The sequence below is a fragment of the Drosophila ananassae genome (genome assembly GCF_017639315.1).
Source record: "Drosophila ananassae strain 14024-0371.13 chromosome Y unlocalized genomic scaffold, ASM1763931v2 tig00000254, whole genome shotgun sequence".
NCBI lineage: Eukaryota > Metazoa > Arthropoda > Insecta > Diptera > Drosophilidae > Drosophila > Drosophila ananassae.
Genome location: NW_025319106.1, coordinates 109,450 through 124,423, shown reverse-complemented (window position 1 = coordinate 124,423; position 14,974 = coordinate 109,450).

Sequence of the window (14,974 nt, the reverse complement as noted above, 5' to 3'; positions counted from 1 at the left end):
AGGGGTTGGATAACACTCCCCCTTCTAAGTTGAAGCGTTCCGATTCAAAAGACGGTGCAGAAATGGAGTTTAAATGAGCCGTTAATTTTGCCACGATGTTTTCTTCTTGTTTTTCTATGTCTGGCAGATTATTTCTTTGAAAAATATTTTTAAGCCGTGGTTTTATGGTGACATAAATTTTTCTTATTTTTGAAATTGATAACCAAATTAAATATGTTGAAGTTATTACAATCAGTGTTAATGGTATTCTTGTCTTTTTAATTTGAATAAATGGGTTTAGTGTATTTATATTATCAAATGATAGTTCCGAATTGTTTGAAATAATATATTCGGATATTTTATAATTATTATAATTGTGGGCTGTAATGTAATTTAATATCTTATTTTCTATATTCGTATATGATATATTATTCATTATTGTGGTGCTATTGAACGTTATTAGATATGATCCTTGCAAGTAAGAATCATTTACAACATTATTTCCTTTTATTAATATGGCACCTTCTTGAATTATGTCTATTTTTTTATTCTTTTCTCTTATTTTATTACAAAATGATTTTTCACCGTTTAGAAGACGAGTGAAATATAATTTTTCTTTGCTTAATATACAATAATTATTTAATAGTTCATTTTTAAAATTATCTACTTCGTAATATGTATCCTCGCATTTTGCAACTTGATTACTTAAAATTAATTTTCCATCATTATGGGAAATTGCTCTGGCGTAATATATGTCGCATCTATTTTTAATAATTGGATACTTTATATAGACTATAAATAATTCTTTATGCAAAGCAATTTTAAATTCCGAAATGTCCATTAAGTCTGTAATAACTACAGATCTTAATTCATGTTTATATATTTCTTCAATATCATCATTGTTTAGAATTTTTGTATTAAATACATCAATCTTTGCTAAAGTTATTGTGTCTATTAAATTTTGTAAATCATAAGTAATCAAGTGTAAACGATGTTTTCTTAAAGGTAATTCCTGACTTGTAAAAACTGATTTTAAATTAGATGAAAACGTTTTTATTTCCTCAAACAATTTGGAATTTATAATTTGCTGTTTGTTATTATTTTCAATAAGATCGTTAATTTTGTTTTCTATTGTCACAACATCATCATGGTCCGGGGTGCCAGCTAACCATTTTAACACAGTTCCTATTTCGTTAATACCCCTTTTAGTTCTTGATGGGAGTAATTGTGATAAAATTAATTTAATAGTTTTTAAATTGTATGAAATTTCTTAATATAATTTCTCATTGTTAGTATTTTTTATATGGTTGTATTCTGTCTCAATAATTTCTTTATTAAAACTAATGGAATAACTCAGCATAAGAGTCATAGGTTAGGACATCTTTACTGTCTTTGTAAAAGAAGAAGCCATGATTTGAATAATTTATAATTTCGGACGTTGTTAATACTATGATCAGAAATAGGTGTAGTGCGAGAATCATTGTCACCTGTAAGTTAGAAAAGGATTTTTTTGACTTTTGATGTCATGATGGACGAACCCCTTCCCGCCTACTCGTGGGTCCAAAAATGAACAATAACACTATAACAAAAAAAAACAAACAGTGGAGAACGGAACTCCCTAAGAAAGTCCGGAAATGGGATCTCGGATCCGTCAATCTCCAAGGCAGATAGAGGCCAAAGAGATGCTGGGATGGCGAAGCTCCCCACTGAGGGACAACATCCGGAGGCGAGCGGCGCCGGTGTAGGGGGAGATGCCAAGGCACCGACCCCCAAAACGGGGCCCACTATGGGACCACCGAACGGTGTGGGGGGTAAGATCCCTGAATCGAGCTCCTTTCGCACCGGCGGCAACCCTAAGGAAGGCCCCGGTCCGACGACTGCTGGCCCCCTGCAGCGGAAGGGCTCCTATAAAGATAGGAGGAGAGCGGCCTTCATCCTAATGAGGGCAGACCCATCGGCGGAGTCCAATCCCGATCAGGCTGAAATTATAAAGTGGGCGAGGGAAATCCTGCCTGACTTTCAGCCAGCAAGAGCGGGAGCCAGATTGGACCCAAAAAAGCCGACAGGAGTAGGCGACTCTGCCAAGGAGAGTGCACAGAGTGCGAAAAGGCAGAGGTCGACCGACGGTGGAGCGCCCCTAGCTAAGAAGAAGAAGGTGCAGACACAGAGTAGCAGATCCTTCGCCGAAGTTACCAAGGGCAGGACCATCATTGGGGTCATTGATAATGGCTCCAAAGATGGCCTGATCCCCAAGGAGCTTTGGCGTAAGGTAGTGAATGAGCTGCATGGGCGCTTCATGGAGGAGATGCTCAAGAGCGGAGGACCCCCACCGGACTGCGAAGATGCAGGGTGGTACCAGGGTAGCATCAAGGTGATAGCGTGCCAAGATGCGAGGTCTGTAAGCCTCTACAAGCGAATGATAGCGTCGCTTGGGGAGGTCTACCCAGGAGCCAGATTGGAGGCGGTGGACTGGGACAAGATCCCCAGCAAACCGAGGGCCCGCGTATGGCTGACAGAGAAGCCGGCGGACCCTGACACCATTCTGGCCATGCTTAAAATCTGCCATCCCACACTCCCTACGGCGGACTGGAGGGTCGCCAATGTGGAGGAAGCAGTGGGACTGAGAAGGCAGGTTGTCCTCACTCTTAATGAGGAGACTGCGTAGATCCTGGAGGATGCCGGTAGCCGTATCAAATACGGGTTCGAGCACGTTGCGGTGAGGATCTACAAGTCGGATGCGAAGAGTAAACCTGGAGGCATCGACTTGGAGATGGACGCACAGGAGCTAGACTCGGGGGAACCGACCGAAGAGGTCCGCCCAGAAGGAATGTCGGATGTGGAGGAGGACATTCTGGAAGGGTACACCTCAGAGGAGAGTGACCTGGCGAGGGCTCTTGGTAGCGTCGGCATGGAGGAGGACTCTTTGCTGGGCTCCGACACCGAGGCGGAGGTTACTGTGGTGGAGAACCTAAAGGATGTCCCTGACATTCCTGCAGATAAACCTCCATCACAGTAAGGTGGCTTCCGCCGCCCTCCTGCTCCATCTTGCAGAGGATGGAGCTGACGTGGCCCTCATCCAAGAATCCTGGATCCACGGAGACAGGATTCTCGGTCTGGGGGCGTCGGACTTCAGGCTGTACACAGCCGATGTAACAGGTAAAAAGCGAGCATGCATACTCGCAAAGAAAAGCCTTAATACCTTCTTGCTACCAAATTTCAGCAATGAAGATCACGTAGCCGCATCGATAGAGGGCCCAGACGGCCATCTAAGAATATGCTCGGCATATATGGGTCACGACCACCTAGGACCTCCACCCCATTCGCTACTCAGGCGGCTTGTGGAAGACAGCGAAAGGAAGGACATCGACCTAATAATAGGATGCGATGCCAACGCTCATCACAGTCAGTGGGGAAGCACTGACACAAACGAGAGGAGTGAGTCAGCTCTAAGCTTTTAGTGGGTAACAGAGGTTCAGAACCCACTTTCGTAGTCAAGAACAGAAGGGAGGTTCTTGATGTCACATTATTCTCGCACTCCCTGGCTGATGCAATCACCAGCTGGAGAGTCCTTGACAAACACTCATTTTCAGACCATCGCTATATTGAGATAGTAGTAAATTTTGAAAACTTTACCAAGCAAGCAGTACGAAATCCTAGAAAGGCAAACTGGGAGCTCTATAAAAATATACTAGATAGATCCTTAGGCGAACCGCCTTCGGAGACCATCGAGACCTATGAGGGGCTTAACGCCATGGTAGACAAGCTTACTGCGACTAGTGCAAAAGCTTACCACAAGGCCTGCCCCAAAAAAAGGATAGGTAGCAACAGATCGAAGAAGCCTCCGTGGTGGACCTCGTCTTTAGCCCCGTACAAAAAAAATGCACGTAGGGCCTTCAACCACGCGCACCGTACCAACACAGACGAGGCGTGGGTAACCTATAAAGCTGAACTTAGGCAATATAACAAAGAATAGCGCATGGCAAAGACGGTTGCCTGGGCCAATTTCTGCACCAACATTCAGGAGACATCAGAGGCCGCCCGCCTAAGAAAGATTCGCCTGGAAACCCTGGAGACCCTTATCAATGCACACTTCCCGGGTTGCTCTTCGGAAGGAATAACCCAGGTGATGCATAGCCAGGGTCATCAGGGCTCGCTCAACTACCTACTTAGTGACAAAAACCTGAAATGGGCAATGGACAGTTTTAAACCCTTCAAATCTCCGGGACCGGACGGTATTCTACCAGCTCAGTTATCCAGAGCCGGTATTAACCTAAGGAAGTGGATTAAGAAAATCTTCAGCACAGTCTTCACTACTGGTATGATACCAAAGGCATGGCTGTGCACGAAGGTTGTATTCATACCCAAGGCGGGGAAACCATCCCACTGCACCCCCAAGGACTTCAGACCTATAAGTCTGTCTTCCTTTCTTCTTAAGACGATGGAAAGACTCTTAAGTCTCCATCTACAACTTAACATTAACCCAAACGACATCTCATGCTCTCAGCATGCCTACAAAAGGGGCCGATCAACAGAAACAGCCCTGCACGATATCACTATGATCGCCGAACGAGCGATTAATTTTAAGGAATACGCACTTGTGGCTTTTCTAGACATAGAAGGGGCCTTCAACAACATCCTACCGTGCTCAATAATCGACGCACTGACGGGACTTGGAATAGACAATCGATCAACTCACCTAATACGGCAGATCCTGGTTAACAGGAGTGTCGAGGCTACGCTTGGAGGTTCGACTATTCGAAGATACGTCAAGAGGGGCACCCCACAAGGAGGTGTACTCTCACCACTACTCTGGAACGTGGCGGTTAACAGCCTACTACGTTCCTTAGAGGGTGGCTGATGTAAGATCATTGCGTACGCGGACGCTGTTGCTATTGCCTTCGTGGGGAAATTCCCACAGACGCTATGCGACCTAATGACAGGGAAGCTCGAAGTTCTGTCGGCCTGGGCGCAAAAGAACGGGCTGGGAGTCAACCCATCCAAGACAGAGCTCGTGCTGTTCACCAGGAAGTACAAAATACCTAACTTAAGACTTCCGAAGCTCCTAGGAGAAACACTAGCTCTTAGTGATAGTGCGAAGTACCTAGGTATCACACTAGACAGGAAACTGGACTGGAAGCTGAACACCGCTGAAAGGACTAAGAAAGCGGCAATAGCACTCTATACCTGCCGCAAGGCGGTAGGCCTGAAATGGGGAATGTCCCCGAAGATGGTCAGATGGTTATACACAGCGATCATCAGACCAATTCCATTCTATGGTGTTGTTGTCTGGTGGCCCGCCCTAGACAACTTCTCATGCAGGGAAAAGTTCAGGAAGATGCAGCGCATGGCGGAAGTCTGTATGACAGGAAGTCTACGCACTACGCCTAGCGATGCCCTAGACACTATACTTAACCTACTACCAGTTGAACTGATGGGGGTAAAGACAGCTACTCTGGCAGCAATAAGACTGCGGGAGGCAAACCTATGGAGCAAAAATAGTTTCGGTCATACCAGACTGGACCTACAACATTTCATGCCTGAGGGGGGTACGGATTACTGTGTGCCCGTCGACCAACCCACCACTAACTACAAAGTCTTAATCCCCTCGAGGGAGGAATGGGAAGCCCGGATACCGGGACCGGAGGGCTCCATTCATATCTATACAGATGGATCAAAACTTAACGGCCAGGTGGGAGGCGGTTATTTTTGCGATCATCTGAGCCTAAAGGAGGCCTTCAGACTCCCTGACCACTGCAGTGTGTTCCAGGCTGAAGTAGTAGCCATTAAGGAAGCACTTGAATCCCCAGCTCTAAGGGGAAATCGGGGTACAATATGTATCTTCCTAGATAGTCAAGCAGCGCTCAAGGCACTTGACGGATTCTCATCCAACTCCAGGACAGTCAATGACTGTCGCAGATCTCTCAACGAGATGGCTGAACAGCTTGACATCTACCTCATCTGGGTTCCCGGTCACAGGGACCACGAGGGAAACTGTGCTGCAGATGAACTAGCTAGGGCAGGGACTACCAACCCTCTCCTACCGGAGAAAGAACTTGTAGGCATACCCTTGGCTACTTGCAGGCTAAAGTGCAGGGAGTTTTTCGACCTGGCAGCCAATAGGAAATGGAATAATCTCCAGACCTGTAAAACATCACGTTTGATCTGGCCGACACGCTCTCAGAAAAGATCGGCTAGACTCATTGCTCTGACTAGACCGGAATGCAGCCTAGCGATTGGGGCAATCACTGGGCACTGGCTGATAGGCGAGCACGCGGCCAGGCTTGCAGTCCCCCACAATGATTTCTGCAGGAGCTGCAGGGATGAAGAGGAGGTAGAATCGGTATCGCACATCTTATGCCACTGCCCGGCACTCGGACGCAGCAGGCTCAAACACTTCGGGTCCGAAGAACTCTCGGACCTTAGCGATCTCTCAGAGATCTCTCCACGCGGACTGGTTGCCTTCATAAAAAAAGCAGGCTGGGACCATGGGCCGCCATAGGAAGTCTAGGCATTTATACGCACCCTGGTAGACAGGAAGGGGGGGGGGGGGGGGTAGCATCTCGGTGAAACCCTTGCTCCAGCGGCAGCACAAGGAGCCCTTGCGGCTCAAGTGGAAGTGAGGGGGTATTCTATGACCCCCTTGCATCACCGCCCTAACCTAACCTAACCTAACTACTTGTTTTTTGTATCTTGGATTTAATTTATTTCTCTCCCCATATTTTTTCTCGTATATTATCTCTCCTACATTATATGTTTTTTCTTTTTTGTCTTTGTTATGGGTACTCAGCATATTAGTTTGAGCCTGTTGTAGCATAACTGGAATTTTGTTATGATTTATTTTATTGTATAAAATGTCAGACGGTTTTTCATTAGTCACCGAGTGAATACTTTGATTATATTTTTGAGCAGCTCTTATAATTATTTCTGAATAATCTGTAAGATTATATTCGTCCTTGATGCACCTAGCAATTTCTGTAAGTGTTAAATGTGCTCTTTCAATTTGCCCATTCGAAGTGCTGTGCCTTGGATCAGCGAAATGTATTACTAGACCACTTCTACTTATGAATGATCTGAATTGTGCTGATGTGAAACTTGGTTCATTGTCCGTAATAACTATCTTTGCTAACGGATAATGTTGTAAGAGTTCTAAAACTTTATTCTCAATATTAGATTTATTTTCAATTTCTTTTACTGTTAGAAACTTTGAGTATGCGTCGATGCAAGTGAGGAACATTTTTTTATCTGCGTAAAATATATCGATATGAAGATTTTCACCTTCATTAACTGGTATGGGAGCTTCGCCTATTGGTATTTCTATTGAATGTCTATTATATTTGTTTTGGTTGCATATTGTACAGTTTTTTATATATTCTTTGAGTTTTATAAACAATTGTGGCCAATAATACAGCCTATTTATTTGTTTGTAATTTTCATCTAAACCTCTGTGAGCGCGGCAATGAGTCTCTTCAATAATTACAGCATTATCTTCATCGTTCTCTACGTCTTGGACAAAAATTCTTGTAAAAAGAAATTTATTTACGAAGTTGTCTTTTAAAGGTTTTTGTTTAATATAAAGATCTTCTGGTGTACAGTGGAGACCTACAGTTACATTTGGTTGAATATATTCTCTCAAAATTGTTATTAAATTTTCTGGAGTGCAATATTCAATAATATGTCTTGTGTTATTGAATATGTTTATTGATTCGTGAATAGTGAATCTTCCAGTTGTGATTAAGAGTTGAATTTTCAATTGATTCAGTGGCTTTTTTGTTTCTTCGATTTCATTTTCAAAACTGCTTTCTGCGGAATGAATTGTGTTACCCTCTGATCCATTATCTGATAGATCCGTTTCCGTTAGATTATTAATCTGTAATCTTGACAAAGCGTCTGCCACGACATTTGTTGTCCCTGGTTGATATTTAATAATTGGAGTAAAGCTTTGTATAAAAGAATATCACCGTTTCATTTCTATGTTTGGGTTTTTGTCGGATATAGAATAAGCTAATGGTTGATGATCTGTATGTATTTCTATTCCTACTACTCCGTATAAATAATTTCTGAGATTCTTTAATGCCCAAACTATAGCTAATAATTCCTTTTTATTAGTTGCATATGCTTGTTCGGTTTTATTTAGGGTCTTTGATATAAAAGTTATTGGTTTGCCCTTTTGTGATAGCACGGCCCCTAATGCTACGTTTGAAGCGTCTGTTGTTAGAATGAATCTTTTACTATAATCTGGTTGGACTAATTCAATTTGATTTAATAAATTTTGTTTAAGTTCGTTAAACGCTTTTATGGCTGCATCATCTAACTGTATTAACATTTTTTTGGACATATTTTTTGATATTTTTCCATTTTGGCCTCCTAGATACGTGGTCAATGGTTTCGCTATAAAAGCATAATTGCGGACAAATTTTCAATAGTAGCTTGTTAACCCAAGGAAACTTCTGAGTTCCCTAATATTTTTTGGTATTGGGTATTTTTGAATTGCTGCTATTTTTTCTGGGTCCGTTTTAATCACGTTGTGTGAAACTACGTAACCAAGGAAGCTTGTCTCTTTTAAAAAAAATTTTGATTTTTCTTTTTTCATGTTTGCTTCTAATAAAATGTTAACTATTTTTGCTAGATCGGTATAATGATCTTCTAATGAATTTGAAAAGATTATAATATCGTCCATATAGACGTGACAGATTTTTCCTACTTGATCTCTTAGTATATCATCCATGGCTCGTTGGAAAATTCTTGGGGCATTTGTTAACCCGAAAGGCATTCTCAGATATTCATATTTTCCGTTATTTATAGAAAAAGGCGTTTTTTTCTATGTCGGATTCTCTCATAAGTAGAATCCCGATTCCAAATCAATTGTAGAAAAAAATTTTGCTTTTCCTAGATTGGCTAAAATAACGCTTGGGTCCTGCATTGGGTATCTATCAGGAATTGTATTTTCATTTAATTTTTAAAGTCGATGACAAGTCTTAATTTTGGAGTGCCGTCTTCATTATAACCTTGTTTTGGCACTACAAGCACTGGAGAATTATATGGGCTCCTGCTGGGTCGAATTATATTTTCATCCAACATTCTTTTAATTTTCGTTATTCACGAATTCTGCCACCGATTGGGCATAAGGATACTGCTTACTATATATTGGTCTGTCGTGCTCAAGGTTTATTTCACCTCTGATATCGGTTCTGAACGGGATTTGCATGTTTATTTTCGAGTGTTCCTCTTTTATATGTTCTATAATTATTTCTCGGAGTTTTTCCATTTGGTTCTCCGGTTTTAATTGAATATTATTTATTTTATCGTTTGTAACTGAAGCTTGAGAAATTGAAGTCAAATCTTAAATATTAGTACCATGAGTTTTAATAGAAACATTATCACTTGAAGCGTCGGACTTTGTGCTGTTTATTTCAACCTTGACTGAATCTGATTTTGATTCTTTTATCTTGTTGAAATATTTGTTAATCATGAATTCATTTAGAGAATGATTACTTTTTTCCTCGGTGTGCGAAGCTTTTTCGTCACACACTTTATTATGAAAAAGTAACTTTTCCTCTTTCCCATAATAGCAAATGACACCTCTTTTCGTGTCTATTATTGCTCCTATTTTTTTCAGTAAGTTATAGCCGACTAGCAAGTCAGTTTCTAACCCTTCGATTTTATAAAAGATGTATTTGGTATTAAAAATTGTTATTATTAGATAATATTTTATTATCGAGCATCCATTGACCGTTGATACTCTCTTGTGTATTGGAAGTTCGTTTTTATTTTAAAATATTCTGCTATTAACGTAACAAGCTGTTGCGCCTGTATCAATTAACACTATAAATTCTATGTTATATTTTTTGTTGATTCGTACTAAATAAGGTAGGTTTGTTCCTGTCCTTCTTCTAAAAAACAATCTTCTTGTAAGTTGTTCACTTTCATTGTTTTATTTTGTGGATGATTTACTGTTCCCTCATGTAACCTTTTTATCGGAAAATTTGGACCATTTTGATTTTGTTGGAAAGTATTATTCGGACGACCAAAATTTTGTTGATTTGGATGATTAAAATACGGACGTTCTTGGGTTTGGGCTGCATAATTCCCTTGACGGAAATTATTCGATTGCCATTTAAATCTATTAAGAATTTGGATTGATGGATCTATTTCCATTGGTTCTTCTTTTTGTTGACCTTGGAAATTTTGCCTTTGGAAATTATTATGATCATGATTATTACGATGAGGCCAATTTTGGTTTTGATGGTTCACCCATTGATAACCTGCCCGTGGTTTATTGTAATTTGGTTTTTGTTGGGCTGGATTGAACCTCAAGAAATTGGCTTGTTTATTTGTCTCAGTCTGAAAACCATAATATCTGTTAGCAAATTGAGCTCTAAAATTATTTGACTCAAGCTCTTGAACTTTTGCTAGAGCATTAGGAAGATCAGTTGGATTTAGTGAGAACAGGGTTTCTGAAATCGATCCGTTCAAACCTGAGATAAAAATTCTTAATGCGTTATTTCTAAATATTTTATTTGTTTCTTTTGTTGTCATAATGGTTTTATTTATTAATAAGGTCATTATACCCTTGCAGAGGGTATTATAATTTTGGTCAAAAGTGTGCAACGCAGTGAAGGAGACATCTCCGACCCTATAAAGTATATATATTCTTGATCAGGATCACCTCCTGAGTCGATATGAGCATGTCCGTCTGTCCGTCTGTCTGTTTCTACGCACTAACTAAACTAGTCTCTCAGTTTTAAAGCTATCGAGTTGAAACTTTGCACACACCCTTCTTTCCTTTGCAGGCAGTATATAAGTCTGAACGGCCGGGATCGGTCGACTATATCCTATAGCTGCCATATAACTGATTGATCGGAAATGCCATAACTTTGGTGTTTTTTAAGTTGGAGGGTTGAGACTTTCCACACATGTTATATTTGACCAAAATACCTTGTGTGTATTTCATAAGGATCGGCCGACTATATCCTATAGCTGTCATAGAACGATCGAAATTGGCATAACTTTGTTGTTTTTTAAGTTAGAAAGATGGGATTTGGTACAGATTCAATTTTGGGAAAAAAAATCTGATTTGTCGAATTTCATAAGGATCGGCCAACTATATCTATTGAAATTTGCCTATTCAAATATGCAAAAGTAACATAGATAGTTATGCTATATATTCACTTGAATGTAAGGATGTAGCAAGTGTATACACACTATTAATGTGTTCCTTGTTTCTCGCCTATTTGTTGATATCTTGTCCTCTTGACATTTTACTTCACTTCGTTTCTGGCATTGAGAGCGTGTGGTTTATAAAATCTTTATTGTGTGTTTTATTTATTCATTGAGGGTTCTGGTTAATCCTTAATTGTATTACTTATTTATTAACAAAACCAATAGGTTATGGGCCCAGAAACAACTACAGTGAATAAGTAAAGCATACCTATATACATTTAATCAATTCGCGAGTTTTTTTTTTCTGGAAACGCTTTGACAAATTAGCCGCAAATCACCACGTAGCGGCAGGACGGTGTTACAAGATAGTGCTACTGTTGAGAAACGTTATGGCTGTAAGAAGTTGCTGGAAATTGTGGCTGTGAAATTTGCTTTTGTGTGATAGAATCTTACAATGGATAAAGGGAAAAGAAATATCAAACCGTTTGACGGTGAGAAATATTCAATATGGAAGTTTAGAATGAGAGCGTTGCTGGAAGAGCATGATCTTCTGAAGGTTATAGATGAAACGCATGAAAAAGTGACTGATGAGATAAAAAAGGCAGAACGAAATGCAAAAGGTTTAATAATTGAATACCTAAGTGATGCATTTCTATCTTTCACTAACAGTGAGAGCACTGCTAATCAGATTTTTGCAAATTTAGATGCAATTTACGAGAGAAGAAGCTTGGCATCAAACTATCTCTGCGAAAAAAACTTTTAGCCATGGAGTTAAAAGGTGACACTTCACTCCTGAATCTTTTTAATTCATTTGATGACCTCATTACCGAACTTATCGCATCAGGAGCAAAATTAGATGATATGGATAAAATTTCCCATTTACTTCTAACTCTTCCACCCAGTTATGATGGTGTTATAACGGCAATAGAGACTCTATCAGAAGATAACTTGACATTGGCTTTTGTAAAAACACGACTTCTTGACCAAGAAATAAAGCTTCGGAATATTAGTAAGGATACGAGTACTAAAGTCTTGCAAGCAGTAGGTAACAAGGAGTTCAAAGATGCAAAATCTAACAACAATCCAATGCAAAAGTTTAAGAAAAAATTGTTCAAGCCAAGTTTCAAACCGAAACCAAAATGTTTTCAATGTGGTAAGCTAGGACATTTAAAGAAGGATTGCTTCTTTTTGAAAAGACAGCTAAATCAGAATTCTAACGTAAACAAAAGAAAGGAAGGGCAGGCTCAGATGGCAACAGCAGCAGCAACCCAACCAGAGCGTAGTTTTGTCTTCATGTTGAGAAATGCAATTTCCAATTCAAATACAAACGAGGCTGAGTTTATACTAAACTCAGGAGCATCAGACCACCTAATAAATGACACAGCATTTTTCTCCAAATATGACCATTTGCAATCAAATATGCCCATCGAGATTGCCAAACGCGGAGAGTTTATCTACGCTACAGCCAAAGGAGTTGTCAATATTACCAGCTGCGGAAACCAAATCACCTTGCAAAGCGTTTTGTATTGCAAGGATATTCCACACAACCTACTATCGGTAAAGAAAATGCAGGATGCAGGTATGACCATTGAATTTAATCCTGGAGGTGTAAAAGTATCCAAGGATGGTAAATTGGTTTTTAATGGAATCTGTGAGTTCAATGTACCTATTATAAAATTTCAATTAAACAGTAAAGTATGTATGTCTAAAATTTCAAATAGTGCTGAGTATCGATTATGGCATGAAAGATTAGGTCACATAAGCGTAGGAAAATTTTTAGAAATAAAGCGAAATAGTCTTTTTGAAGATACTAATATTTTAAGCAATATAGATTTAAATCATGAATTATGCGAGGCTTGTATAAATGGCAAGCAATCTAGATTAAAGTTTCAAAAATTTAAAAATAAGGAAAATATTACACGATCTTTGTTTGTTGTCCATTCCGATGTTTGTGGCCCAATAACACCCAAAAAAATTTAAAAATTGTGAATTTGTATATCGATAATGGAAGGGAATATCTTTCTGATGAAATGCGTGATTTCTGTGTTGAAAAAGGCATGGTGTATCAGAACGGATGATACGAACTATCACCGAAAAGGCTCGATCTATGATCAATGGTGCTAAACTTAATAAACATTTTTGGGGTGAGGCTGTTTTAACATCAACCTATTTAATTAACAGAGCCCCAAGTAGAGCATTGCAAAAGATAAATAAAACACCATTTGAGATGTGGCATAACAAAAAGCCAATGTTAAAATATCTGAAGATTTTTGGTTCGACGGTATATGCATTGAATAAAGTACAAAAAAGAAAGTTTGACGAAAGGTCAATTAAAGCTATACTTGTTGGATATGAACCAAATGGTTATAAATTATGGAATGAGGAATCGAGGAAATTTATGATAGCAAGAGATGTTGTGGTGGATGAAATAAACATGCTAAAATCAAAAGTTTTACATGGAAAAGATTCGGATGTTCAAAGTAATACTGTTGAACAAAATAATGAATCTTTAACTAAAGAGAATGAAGAGTTGGATTTTCCTTTGGTGGAAAGTAATGAATCTGTTGATTCTGAGTTAAATGAGCATCTCAATGAAAATTCCACATATCTTGAGAATGCCGATCCAGTCGTTGAAACTGGTGATAAATTAACAAAAAATAAAAAGGAAGAAGAAATCAGACGCAGTGAAAGAATTAAAAGTAAACCCAAATTATCATATCGATTTTTAGAAAGATGTCTTATGAATACTCAAACATGCTTAGATGATATTCCTAATACTTTTGAAGAGATTAAGTTTCGTGAGGACAGATCTTTCTGGGAAAATGCTATACAGGATGAACTTAGATCTCATTTTCAAAATAATACTTGGACCTTAGTGCATAAGCCAGATAATAAAAACATAGTTGATTGCAAATGGGTATTTAGTATTAAAAAAGATGAGTTTGGGAACTTAGTAAAGTACAAAGCTAGACTGGTAGCGCGGGGTTTCACTCAAGAATATATGACTGATTACGATGAGACATTTGCACCAGTTGCACGAATTTCCAGTTTTAGATTTTTGTTGGCACTTTCAAATCAACATGATTTAATGGTTCATCATATGGATGTAAAAACCGCATTTTTAAATGGAACTCTAAAGGATGAAATCTACATGAATGTTCCAAAAGGCCTGAATCATTCTTATGAGAAGAAAGTGTGTAAGCTTAATAAAGCTATATATGGCCTTAAGCAAGCTGCTAGATGTTGGTTCGAAGTCTTTGAAAGTGTATTGAAGGATGTTGGATTTCAAAACTTAGGAGTTGATAGGTGTATTTATATTTTGGATAAGGGAGATATTTGGATAAGGGAGATATTAAACAAAAGAAAGGAAGGGCAGGCTCAGATGGCAACAGCAGCAGCAACCCAACCAGAGCGTAGTTTTGTCTTCATGTTGAGAAATGCAATTTCCAATTCAAATACAAACGAGGCTGAGTTTATACTAAACTCAGGAGCATCAGACCACCTAATAAATGACACAGCATTTTTCTCCAAATATGACCATTTGCAATCAAATATGCCCAGATTGCCAAACGCGGAGAGTTTATCTACGCTACAGCCAAAGGAGTTGTCAATATTACCAGCTGCGGAAACCAAATCACCTTGCAAAGCGTTTTGTATTGCAAGGATATTCCACACAACCTACTATCGGTAAAGAAAATGCAGGATGCAGGTATGACCATTGAATTTAATCCTGGAGGTGTAAAAGTATCCAAGGATGGTAAATTGGTTTTTAATGGAATCTGTGAGTTCAATGTACCTATTATAAAATTTCAATTAAACAGTAAAGTATGTATGT